Source organism: Doryrhamphus excisus, linkage group LG23 (assembly GCF_037039965.1).
Source record: "Doryrhamphus excisus strain RoL-2023G ecotype Guam linkage group LG23, RoL_Dexc_Guam_v1.1, whole genome shotgun sequence".
NCBI classification, from domain to species: Eukaryota; Metazoa; Chordata; class Actinopteri; order Syngnathiformes; family Syngnathidae; genus Doryrhamphus; species Doryrhamphus excisus.
The window spans coordinates 5,993,126-6,007,004 of NC_136379.1; the positions used below are offsets into that span (position 1 = coordinate 5,993,126).

The window sequence follows — 13,879 nt, forward strand, 5'->3', positions numbered from 1 at the left end:
AACCTCACACACACTCAACATGGGCCCCAGTAGCATCCAAAAATGGCATAAAATGCCAGAGTTTGAATTTGGTGATTTTTGAAAAAAACGCAAGGGGTTAGTATGGCGGTTTTTTTCAGTTTTTTTTCAACTTGCTTCAAATGCACTTTTCTGGTCAAAAAAAACAGGGAAACCTCACACACACTCAACAGGGGCCCCAGAAGCATCCAAAAATGGCATAAAATGCCAGAGTTTGAATTTGGTGATTTTTGAAAAAAACGTAAGGGGTTAGTATGGCGTTTTTTTCTGTTTTTTTCAACTTGCTTCTAATTCACTTTTCTGGTGAAAAAAATCCGGGAAACCTCACACACACTCAACAGAGCCCCCGAAGCATCCAAAATTGGCATAAAATTCCAGAGTTTGAATTTGGTGATTTTTGGAAAAAAAAATGTAAGGGGTTAGTATGGTGTTTTTTTCTGTTTTTTTCAACTTGCTTCTAATGCACTTTTCTGGTAAAAAAAAAAAAAAAAAAAGGGGGGAAACCTCACACACACTCAACAAGGGCCCCAGAAGCATCCAAAAATGGCACAAAAAGCTAAAGTTTGAATTTTGTGATTATTGAAAAAAACGTAAGTATGCCGTTTTTTTCTGTTTTTTTCAACTTGCTTCTAATGCACTTTTCTGGTCAAAAAAACCTGGGAAACCTCACACACACTCAACAGGGGCCCTAGAAGCATCCAAAAATGGCATAAAATGCATAAGTTTGAATTTGGTGATTTTTGAAAAAAACGTAAGGGGTTAGTATGCCGTTTTCTCTGTTTTTTTCAACTTGCTTCTAATGCAGTTTTCTGGTCCAGAAATACCAGGAAACCTCACATACACTCAACATGGGCCCCAGTAGCATCCAAAAATGGCATAAAATGCCAGAGTTTGAATTTGGTGATTTTTGAAAAAAACGCAAGGGGTTAGTATGGCGTTTTTTTTCAGTTTTTTTTCAACTTGCTTCAAATGCACTTTTCTGGTAAAAAAAAAACGGGAAACCTCACACACACTCAACAGGGGCCCCAGAAGCATCCAAAATTGGCATAAAATTCCAGAGTTTGAATTTGGTGATTTTTGGAAAAAAAAATGTAAGGGGTTAGTATGGTGTTTTTTTCTGTTTTTTTCAACTTGCTTCTAATGCACTTTTCTGGTTAAAAAAAAAAAAAAAAAGGGGGGGGAAACCTCACACACACTCAACAGGGGCCCCAGAAGCATCCAAAAATGGCATAAAATGCCAGAGTTTGAATTTTGTGATTTAAAAAAAAAAAACGTAAGGGGTTAGTATGGCGTTTTTTTCTGTTTTTCAACTTGCTTCTAATGCACTTTTCTGGTCCAGAAATACCAGGAAACCTCACACACACTCAACAGGGGCGCCAGAAGCACCCAAAAGTGGCATAAAATGCCAGAGTTTGAATTTGGTGATTTTTGAAAAGAACGTAAGGGGTTAGTATGGCGTTTTTTTTCTGTTTTTTTCAACTTGCTTCTAATGCACTTTTCTGGTCAAAAAAACCCGGGAAACCTCACACACACTCAACAGGGGCCCCAGAAGCATCCAAAAATGGCATAAAATGCCAGAGTTTGAATTTGGTGATTTTTGACAAAAACGTAAGGGGTTAGTATGGCGTTTTTTCTGTTTTTTTCAACTTGATTCTAATGCACTTTTCTGGTAAAAAAAAAAAAAACAAAAAAACGGGAAACCTCACACACACTCAACAGGGACCCCAGAAGCATCCAAAAATGGCATAAAATGCCAAAGTTTGATTTTTTTTTATATATTTATGCATATTTATGTAAGTTAATGTTCCTTACTAACAAGAACCAGCAAGAATTCTCAATCAACACCTCTGAGCTACTTTGATACCCCAAAATTCCCTCCACATCTGACAGCCAATCAAACCGTGGGAGACTAGTACAATTTGCTGGTGTAGCTGGTGCATGGTTTCGTATGCGATGGTGATAAATTTCGCTAATCGCGGTCGTTTGTCGCCTTCCGCGTGTCACGGATCCTCTGACGGTAATAAAAATAAAAACTACCTGACAGTCTAGGAATGGAACTCATACATTTTGTAAAAGCAGTTTGTTTGATGGGGCCTGTGAGCCCTTTTAAATTGTATTTATTATTTCAACATTTTTATGCATTTTCCTGGAAATGACTTTCTTCAGTTTTCGCCCTTCCAGTGTGACATCACAGCACCACGCGTTGCTTTGCACGTGACGCGCTTTAAATGACTTTCAACGTGAAGATTTGGGGGTGATAACTCGTTTTCAAAACGACTTTTCAATGACTTGCAGTAGCCAGTAAACACATCGTATGTTCCTCCTCTATCTTCGCCGTTTGCTCTTGACCCAGAAAGTCCAGCAGAGCGCACTGAGCCATAAATGTTAATCTGCAGGTTAGCGACCCCTGCTCCCAGAACTGGACCAGCGGGACATCATCCACGGGTAATCGCGTGGGCACTTTCATGCTTACATCTCATTTCCTGTAACTAGTTCTTCAGGGAAAAAGGTCCATTTCATGGCAAATCATCATGTGTTGATACACACACACACACACACACACACATGCTGTACACGTATGTGCCTGCAATCATGAAACACACAAATCAAGGTATAAACAATCATGCAAAACACACGAGGTCGTGCGGTGACTGTGGCGGCTACAGTGGCCGTTGCCTTGGAGACGCAACGTCCTCTGCTCCAATCAGCGGCGGCGACATGAATCACTGTTACACGTACAGTAAAATCTCACGTAGACGCCTGATTAGGGAATTGATTGAGTATAAATTAACAGTTTTGACTCAATTGTGACATGGACGTGTCACCAAGGAAGCAGCCTCTCAAATTTTACACAGATTTGAGATTTTCCAACTTGTTCAGCGGTCCTTAAAGGCATCGTAGTTGTGTGCTGTGACTCCGATTTAAATACATTTATGTGAGGCATAATTAAGGCTTAAACCTGGATTTTACATTTAGTTTGTCCGCTTCCATCGCAAGTGAACAATTCAAAATAAAAGGGCAGGTTTCTGGAGCTGGACAGTCAGTTTTATTGTAATTGTTGATCCAAAATCAGAGGAGAACTTCAACATCAATCAGTTTCGAGGGTTAACAGGTTAAGAGGTTGCTATGCGAATACTTAAAGGTTCTTTTATGGGTGTGGCACTTAAAATGGAGTTGTCAGATATTAAATATATATTAAAAATATCCCTTAAAGCAAAATCATATTATTTTATTCGATAATTAATTATTGTTTATTATATTTACAATTGTGCCACTGAAAACTACTACCACCTTAATGTTAATTATATTAAGATCAATCAATAAAGAAATTTTTTTTTTAAAAAATAACACTAAAATTAGTTGTAAACCTACTCAGTTGGGGTTTAAAAAATATATAAAATATATATAACAAAATTAGTTATAAACTAATAAAAATTAGTTGGGGTTAAAAAAAATATATAAAATATATATGACAAAATTAGTTATAAACCTACTTAGTTGGGGTTAAAATATATACGTATATATATAAAATATATATAACAAAATTAGTTATAAACCTACTTAGTTGGGGTTAAAATATATACGTATATATATAAAATATATATAACAAAATTAGTTATAAACCTACTTAGTTGGGGTTAAAATATATACGTATATATATAAAATATATATAACAAAATTAGTTATAAACCTACTTAGTTGGGGTTTAAAAAAATATATAAAATATATATAACAAAATTAGTTATAAACTAATAAAAATTAGTTGGGGTTAAAAAAATATATAAAATATATATGACAAAATTAGTTATAAACCTACTTAGTTGGGGTTAAAATATATACGTATATATATAAAATATATATAACAAAATTAGTTATAAACCTACTTAGTTGGGGTTAAAAAAATATATAAAATATATATGACAAAATTAGTTATAAACCTACTTAGTTGGGATTAAAAAATATATATAAAAATATATATAACAAATTAGTTATAAACCTACTGAGTTGGGGTTAAAAAAAATATATAAAATATATATAACAAAATTAGTTATAAACCTACTTAGTTGGGATTAAAAAATATATATAAAAATATATATAACAAAATTAGTTATAAACCTACTTAGTTGGGGTTAAAAAAAATATATAAAATATATATAACAAAATTAGTTATAAACCTACTTAGTTGGGGTTAAAAACATATGAATGAAAAAAAAACAACTCAACACTGATAAACACATTCCAAAATATAGACAGACTTGTTAATCCCTCGCTTGTACCAATTTGTGCAAGTGTAGCTAATGTTTACACGCACTATTTACATTACCTATAATCCGCAATGCATGACGGCACCTTCTCCCATCAGCGCTCTGTCAGGACCTCTGAGCGACCTGAGGGGGAAGGTGAGGTGCGAATGCACGGCCGTCAACCCCATCACGGCTGTTAATAGCCACAGATTAGCAGGGACGCAATTATGCAGAGTAAATATGACATGGAAGCCACGCCCCCGACCTGGAGGGGGGGTGCGAGCAGTTTGCCAGGCGGCGGCATTAACCTTCACGTGTTTGCCTTGACGTGTTGAGTCGGCCATGCTGTTTGCCATCTCCGACTCATATAAGGTCACGCCGCCACAACGGGGAGCGAGGGGCTGAAGCGCCGACCATCGACTTAACTCCGACATTTTCTTTTTTTTCCACACCGGCAGACGGCTTGATTAGCGGCTAACAATCTATAAAACCGCTGAAGGCCAGCTGGCGTGCGTACTGAAGGGGCCGATTGTCATCACACAAAATATTTAATTCACCGCAGGGGTCGGGAGTTCACACGGAGACAGAGTGGAAGTGTACACAGATCCTCTATCATCCAGGAATTACCCGATTTTACCTCACCTGCCATTGAACACAGATGATTGGTGCGTGAACACTTTATTCGGTACGCATGCCGAGGATGAGCATGCCAATTTCATATAATAAAATCTATGTCCACTTATATATTTGCTCATATATATCACTCCAGAACACATTATAACGGGACTGTCCGTGAATGTAGCTTGTCGTTCCAACTCCGTGCAGTCGTTGGAAGTACTATTGGCCATGATTGGCCAGAATGATGACGTCGTCTACATCTCCCACCCTCCCCAGAAACGTGGAAAAATGCCAGAGTTTAAAGGCGGTGATTTTTGACAAAAAACGTAAGGGGTTAGTATGTCGTTTTTTTTTTTAGTTTTTTTCAACTTGCTTCTAATGCACTTTTCTGGTCAAAAAACAGGGGAAACCTCACACACACTCAACAGGGGCCCCAGAAGCTTCCACAAATGGCATAAAATGCCAGAGTTTGAATTTGGTGATTTTTGACAAAAAACGTAAGTCATTTTTTTTCAGGTTTTTTCAACTTGTTTCTAATGCACTTTTCTGGTAAAAAAAAACGAAAAAAAAAACAAGGGAAACCTCACACACACTCAACAGGGGCCCCAGAAGCATCCAAAAATGGCATAAAATGCCAGAGTTTGAATTTGGTGATTTAAAAAAAAAAAAACGTAAGGTATGTCGTTTTTTTTCCAGTTTTTTTCAACTTGCTTCTAATGCACTTTTCTGGTCAAATAAACAGGGGAAACCTCACACACACTCAACAGGGGCCCCAGAAGCATACCAAAAAGGCATAAAATGCCAGAGTTTGAATTTGGTGATTTTTGACAAAAAACGTAAGGGGTTAGTATGTCGTTTTTTTCAATTTTTTTCAACTTGCTTCTAATGCACTTTTCTGGTCAAAAAACAGGGGAAACCTCACACACACTCAACAGGGGCCCCAGAAGCATCCACAAATGGCATAAAATGCCAGTATTTGAATTTGGTGATTTTTGACAAAAAACGTAAGTCGTTTTTTTTCAGGTTTTTTCAACTTGCTTCTAATGCACTTTTCTGGTAAAAAAAAAAAAAAAAAAAAAAAAAAAAAACAAGGGAAACCTCACACACACTCAACAGGGGCCCCAGAAGCATACCAAAAAGGCATAAAATGCCAGAGTTTGAATTTGGTGATTTTTGACAAAAAACTTAAGTCGTTTTTTTTCAGGTTTTTTCAACTTGCTTCTAATGCACTTTTCTGGTCAAAAAACAGGGGAAACCTCACACACACTCAACAGGGGCCCCAGAAGCATCCAAAAATGGCATAAAATGCCAGTATTTGAATTTGGTGATTTTTGACAAAAAACGTAAGGGGTTAGTATGTCGGGGGTTTTTTTCAGTTTTTTTCAACTTGCTTCTAATGCACTTTTCTGGTAAAAAAAAAAACAAGGAAACGTTTCATATCAATTTCATATAATACAATCTGTGTCCGCTTGAAATATATTTACTCATATATATCACTCCAGAACACATTATAACAGGACTGTCCGTGAATGTAGCTTGTTGTTCCACTACTATTGGCCATGATTGGCCAGATGATGACATCTTCTACATCTCCCACTCACCCCAGAAACGTGGAAATATCATTTTATTTGCCAAGTAGGACATAAGTTAATTAAAAAAACAAGCTGTAGTCGTCATATGGACTGTGTGCCACTCTTACATGCATCACTCAAACACTTGACTCTATGCAGCTATAAATACCAAAATATTAGAAACAGCTGATACAGTGCAACAACTATCTGACAAATAAATTTGTTGATTTTCAATTAATTATAATGTCATTTTTAATTGGAAAATTGGTTTTAAAAAAATTGGTTTTACTTCACAACATATATAATTGTTGTGTTTAAAGTTTTTCGTTTTCACGTGCACCTTTAAATGTCACTATAATGTCTCAAAAAGCTAATATTCAAAATTTACAGGACACCTTATGAGGTACAGCAGCACATTCAAATACAATCCGATCAAACTCGCAAACTCACAACACAATCCAGGTTTAAACCCTAAACACAGTGACCTCGTCGCAATTTCACATTTCAAATACTTGACTCTATTTGTGTATTATTTGCGTAATGAAAACTACACTAATTGATAAATTAAACAGCCCTATTATTAGTCAAAAATATGTATATTTCAGCAACATATACATATTTGTTTGCTAATGTAAGTATTTTCAAGCACCAAAATGGCCAAAGTTACTAACATACAAATATAAGGCATTCAGAAGATGCTTTCAAATGAAATATTGGGCGGCAGTACTTTGGGTGGTGCGTTGGTGGTTCAATCCTCGCTCGATTCACCCATCACAGTCGTGTCTGGAACCGATTAATCGCAATAAACGAGGGATCACTGTACGCCTCACACACCTAATAAAGGCAATTGAAGTATAAAATGTACATGAACGCACCACTAATGAATGGGATGCGATGGCGGCTGCCGAACGTCATGCTTCTGTAGCTAAACAAACCCGTGCCTTTCAGTACACAACTATGGTGCATTCAAGGACGGTCGAAGAAAGTAATTAATCTTATTAATTGAGAAAAAAATAATTATCAGTGAAATATGAAGACACAATGATGTAAAAATTGTGGTAAATATATGCTGTACATTTTGACTTCTTTTTGGGGAGTACAAAATGCAAATGTTGAACCAAAATCTGCCAATTTTTGGTTTGAGATTGTTGAACCGCAAAGGGAGGAGTCACTGCAAAAATGTGTCATGGTTACGAGACCGCATATACAGTATGGCCTACATTGGCCATGATGGGAATACAAGCGCTCGCCTTCTCAGAGCGCCATCACAAATGTTCAATATCCGACAATAAGTGTCATCGGAATGTCTGCATGAGGCGCTTTAAGCAAGACGGACAACCTCTCGGCTAGTCCGATGACATTTCCGCCATTAACTGTGAGCGGTGACGGAGCCGAGGGCAAAAGATGACGACATTCGTCACTTTTAAACAATCATCCCAACAGCGAGCCTGACACCTTGCGTCTATTCCTCCGCCATAATCAAGGTAAATGACGCTACGGCGAGCGGCTTAACAAGACCTTCATCTGCCGCAATTCTGCTCCCAGGCCTCAAGTGGCAAAGACGAGTGTGACTTTACTTTTTGGGTTTGTTTTTTTTTTTCAAAAAGGACACCAGGATGACCTCAGTCAATTTGCAAGATGGCCATAAATCAGCTGGGCCAAACAGACGCACTTCTCCTGGAAATCGGATCAGCGTTTGCGTGGGGCACTTAAGACGGGCGGCCATGCTTCATGCAGAGACTCAATAAAAAATGGCGGGAATTGGGGCGCTACTAACGTCCAGACTCGACTGTTTGGTCGCAATTGCATCTGGAATCACGGCACTCGCACTAAAACAAGATCAGAGCACTAAAGAGCACCCAGGAGCGACAACGGCAACCATTTTTCTTTTTATAAAAATCTTGGCTGGCGGTGGTGCGTTCAGGACACGGAGCAATGTTGGGAAAAGTGGATACTGGAGAGAATACAGCTGCACCAAATACACACGGGAACCTCTACAAAGCAACACAGTCACTTAGTCAATAGTTTCTACCTTTAAAAAGAATGCAAATAAAAATGATCTGTTCCAGGGTTAACATTAGTCACTGGCATATGTTCATCAAAGTCAAACTTTTATCGCTTTTAAAAATAACTGTTAAAAATTAACTTTTTAAAATTCCTGTCACATAAGTGTAAAAAGAATCTAAGCTAACCCATCTTAACTTTTAACTTTAAAACACAAGTTAACCACGAGTTAATGCAAAATCAATCAAATCTCTTAGGTATTAACTTAAAAAAACAATTTAATCACTCTTAACATTAAACATAAAATCAATAAAACAGCTCAAGTGTGAATTTTAACTTAGTATAGTAAACAAATAATCAATAAAAACAACTTCAAGTTTTAAGTACTGTTAAGTAGACAACTTAAGTACTGTTAATGGTAATACATAAAATCAATAAAACCTCTAAAGTGAATTTTAACTTGGTATAGTAAACAAATAATCAATAAAACAACTTAAGTTTTAAGTACTGTTAAGTGGACAACTTAAGTACTGTTAATGGTAATACATAAAATCAATAAAACCTCTAAAGTGAATTTTAACTTGGTATAGTAAACAAATAATCAATAAAACAACTTGAGTTTTAAGTACTGTTAAGTAGACAACTTAAGTACTGTTAATGGTAATACATAAAATCAATAAAACCTCTAAAGTGTGAATTTTAACTCAGTATAATAAACAAATAATCAATAAAAACAACTTGAGTTTTAAGGACTGTTAAGTGAACAACTTAAGTACTTTTAATGGTAATACATAAAATCAATAAAACCTCTAAAGTGTGAATATTAACTTAGTATAGTAAACAAATAATCAATAAAACAACTTAAGTTTTAAGTACTGTTAAGTAGACAACTTAAGTACTTTTAATGGTAATACATAAAACCAATAAAACCTCTAAAGTGTGAATTTTAACTTGGTATAGTAGTAAACAAATAATCAATAAAACAACTTAAGTTTTAAGTACTCTTAAGTAGACAATTTAAGTACTTTTAATGGTAATACATAAAATCAATAAAACCTCTAAAGTGTGAATTTTAACTTGGTATAGTAAACAAATAATCAATAAAACAACTTAAGTTTTAAGTTCTGTTAAGTAGACAACTTAAGTACTGTTAATGGTAATACATAAAATCAATAAAACCTCTAAAGTGTGAATTTTAACTTAGTATAATAAAACAAATAATCAATAAAACAACTTGAGTTTTAAGTACTGTTAAGTAGACAACTTAAGTACTGTTAATGGTAATACATAAAATCAATAAAACCTCTAAAGTGTGAATTTTAACTTGGTATAGTAAACAAATAATCAATAAAACAACTTGAGTGTTAAGTACTGTTACGTAGACAACTTAAGTACTGTTAATGGTAATACATAAAATCAATAAAACCTCTCAAATTTGAACTTGATTCCTTTCTTAACTCTCATACAAGTGTAAAAAGAAGTTAAGCACGGCTAACTGTAAAGACATAAAAACAATAAAACCCTCAGGTATTCCTTTAAAGACACAGGCACGACAACAAAAAACATTCTTAACCGTCATACAAGCGTAAAAAGAAGTCAACCACTGCAAAAAACAAAAACAGCATCAACTTAAGTCATTTTGCCTTTTCCTTTTTGGTAATAAATGATTCATACAACAAGTAATTACAAAACCATATTGTTTTTTATGTTTATTAGTATTAAATTAGTCTGTATTGTTTCTTCTTTGAGTGTATAATATTGATAAATATGATCCAAATGGTCATTGTAGCTATTATCAGTTTCTTGTATTGATAATATGATAATATGATAATATGATATGATATATGACAGTGCTCGATGCTACAATTTTATTTTCATAATTACCTCTTCCACCTTGGAACTTTGCTAAACTTTAGTGGGTATTGACTATATTTAACATTAAATTAACATCATAAGTGCGTTTTTAGATTTTAGATTATTCTTATTATGGGCTGACACACTCCATATTGTTATTATATCATCAAGCAGCAAATGAGTCCTTAAACATATCACATTTTCACAACTTTCTGCACAACAACCATGAAATAAGTAATGATAAATGAAATGTAATAAATAATAATGCCAAATGATATTCATGTATTCCCCCTAAATATAAACTCATTTGCAGAACAAGCACAACTTTGCCGCTTTTAATAAAAGAAATGTAAGAAAGCAAGAAAAAGATGATCCACGCCGGCTTATGAGTGGACCCACAGCACCCACCGTGGCATTCGGCGGACACTGCGCGAAGATCGTTTACGGAACGAGAGACGCATCCAATAAAAGAAAAGAAAAAAAATCATAAATGTCAAACTCACCTGCTTGAAGCTTGCGTGTCAAACTTCCACGGTCCAAACTTTATCCCGCAAACGCAGCGAATTCACGCACTTAGCTCCATCGTGGAGGTCCTGGTTTGAGTCCCCACGTTTGGAGAAGCGGTCCGGAAAGGAAAGCACACCTCCTGGCTTTTCTAAATCTTCGGCACCGAAGCCAGTGTTACTCTCCAGAAGCAGGGGGGGTCGATCGGGGAAAGGAGGGGGTGAAAGGACGAGAAGGTCCACAGGCAGCAATCGTGGATGTTCTTCAGGGAGGAGGATGGATGGGAGGATGTTCGAGCAGCCTAGCTCAGCTGCTTCCTCGGGACCGACGTGCACTTGTCAGCTGATGAAGTGCGCATCCCGCCGCCCGCCTCTGGCCAACCTATCAGCACCGGAGTGGGCCGAGCATGCGGGGAAAGGGAGGGAGGGAGGGAGGGAGGATGGAGGAGGATGGAGGAGGTTCCGATGATGATGAGACCTCCTGCTGGGTCACATGCTTGCAGCTGCAACAAAATGTGCAAAAATGATGCTTGTGTCTTCAAACTGGCAGCAAATGCGACAGAAGAGTGTTGATTTATTCTAGGAGTGCATTTTGTACCAAATATGAAGTTTAATTACATATTTTATTAAAATAAAAAATAGATTTTAAATAATCAGCCAGACAAAAAATTATATTAGATTATATTTTTAATTACTTGACACATTTATATTATTTTTAGTTAGGATAAGGTAACTAAAATAATAATAATAATAATAATAAATGTAAAAAAAATATGAATATGATAAAGTAAGGTTTACAAAAAGTAAAATAAAGTTTAAAATGCTATTTAAGTGTTTAGTATTAGGGGAAAAACACTGACTATGTGTACTATATAACATTATGTGTACATGGTGGGTCAAAAGTGACATAAAATTAAATATGTAATATACAACCTATGCATAACTTTTTTTTATTTTTATTTTTTTATTTCAAAGTAAAATTGAGCAATATGTGAAACTAAAAGTTTATTTAAAATAATTAGCCAGACAAATAATTATATTAGATTATATTTTTTAATTACTTGGCACATTTATAATATTTTTAGTGAGGATAAAATAAATAAAAAATAATAATAAATCTAAAAAAATAAGGATATGTAAAGTAAGGTTTAAAAAAAAGTAAAATAAAGTCTAAAATGCTATTTAAGTGTTTAGTATTGGGGGAAAAAACACTTCACTGACTATGTATACTCCTATAACATTATGTCTACATGGTGGGTCAAGACCCAAAATTGGGTCAAAAGTGACTTTAAATTAAATATGTAATATACAACCTATGCATAACTTGTTTTTTTATTTTTATTTCAAAGTAAAATTGAGCAATATCTGAATTCGCTTCCTCCGTGGTATACGTATATACATTGCACAGTTGTAAGTAAAATATACTTTTGTGGTCTACAGTTATCATTTTCTTTGTCATTTTAATAATAAATTCCTCCAAAATGGACATGTAATTATGTGTTTTAATGTTTCAAGAGATTGCATATAGGGAATAAAAATAATAATAAAAAAGCCAATGACATTATAAAGCTGTGTCGCAGCTCAATGAGCCGATGAAAAAATTTTCGAAAGATGACAAAGGCAATTTAGAAATAACTATAAAAATAATTACACATAAATTATTACTTAATTGTTACTTAATGTTTTTTTCCAGCTCTAAATTAGGCTGATTTTGTCTTCTTCTTTAAATGAATGTTGAATTTCTTATATTCAGACAACTTTTTTAAGGTATTTTGAGTTACTACAATGTGGTAGGGGCCCGTTAAAAAAAGCTACAGCCCACAAATGGCCCTCTTGATGCTTTTTGGACACCCCTGGTTAACACATTTCACCAAGAAGGTGAAAGTGTTTATGACGGAAAAGTCTCTCCAAGCTGTCTGTTGTCTCTTGTTACATCATCAAATTATTGCTGTTTTGTTGTTGACTATTATTGCCAATTATTTGTAAAAAAAAAATGTTAGATTTATATTGAAAGTTAAGTCATATTTAGTCTTCTGGTCCTTGGGCGTTAGTAATGATCAATTGTTATGTGTTATCCTCGCAGTCCGTGTGGAAGTGGTACATTTTTGGCTTCTTAATTTGCCCTACTTCCTCATTCTGTTTGAAACACTTTCTTAACTTTAAAACAAATATATTGGAGGCTAACTTGTTAGCTCAGTAGCATGCCATATTTAATATAATTCCGACATACATGCATAACGGTGTAAACACTTCCTGTCGTTCAGTTTTAATGCACGGCCACTTCGAGTTACGACGCGGTTACAGGTAGGCCGCTAAAAATAAATGGATGCACGATCACTTAAGACAATATGTTGCAGTCCAAACTCAACCCTGCTTTGAAAAGACAATGCTAACAATGCATGAAAATAAACATATGGCTGCGAGCTAATTGGCTGAAATCTTCCGTTTTTCACCTCAGTACTGACAACAGCAGAAAAAGGGATTATAATGAAAAAGGCTGGCAGGTTGATTCAAGGTGTGAATGGAACTGGAAGAGGAAGGCTACAGAAGAATTACACCTCCACGTGTAAGACGAGTTGCTTTGCATTGTTTATCATCCAAGATGGCATCCAATATGTGCACCTTGACAACAATAATGTGTACTTTTTGTAGTTTTGCCCCCAAAGTCACACAAAAAGACAAAAAAAATGGGGATACTTTAAACTTAAACTTAAATGTCACATTTTAAATATTGGTACATGTTTGTATATTTGTTTGGTATACATGTTTGTCTGTTTGTCATTGTCATTATTTTGCAGTGTTTTCTGCATGTAAAACTATAATTATTCTCCATTAAACATATTTTTTGTTGATATTTTTGTGTCTGAATCGATGAATTGAATTCTTAAAGGAAAAACTGCCCTAGTTTTTGTACGATTTCACAAAGAAAGCTTACATACATGCGCAAATCTTTCTTCTAGTAGTGTAAACATGACCATAGGGGTGTTATTTCATGTCTGGAGGGCTCTAGCAATGGTATACATGTTTGTCTGTTTGTCATTGTCATTATTTTGCAGTGTTTTCTGTA

At 35.2% G+C, this 13,879-nt stretch overlaps 1 protein-coding gene across 2 annotated transcripts in view; it reads right to left on the reverse strand.

Annotated features, from left to right (window-relative positions):
- Nucleotides 1-11,185, reverse strand: part of LOC131107771 (teneurin-3) — a 224,286-nt gene extending 213,101 nt beyond the window's left edge. For both annotated transcript variants that reach the window (XM_058058074.2, XM_058058067.2), the window contains exon 1: nt 10,813-11,185. The gene's annotated coding sequence lies outside the window, so the exon portion shown is untranslated. The remainder of the gene's footprint in view (nt 1-10,812) is intronic.
- Between the last annotated feature and the right edge of the window lie 2,694 nt (nt 11,186-13,879).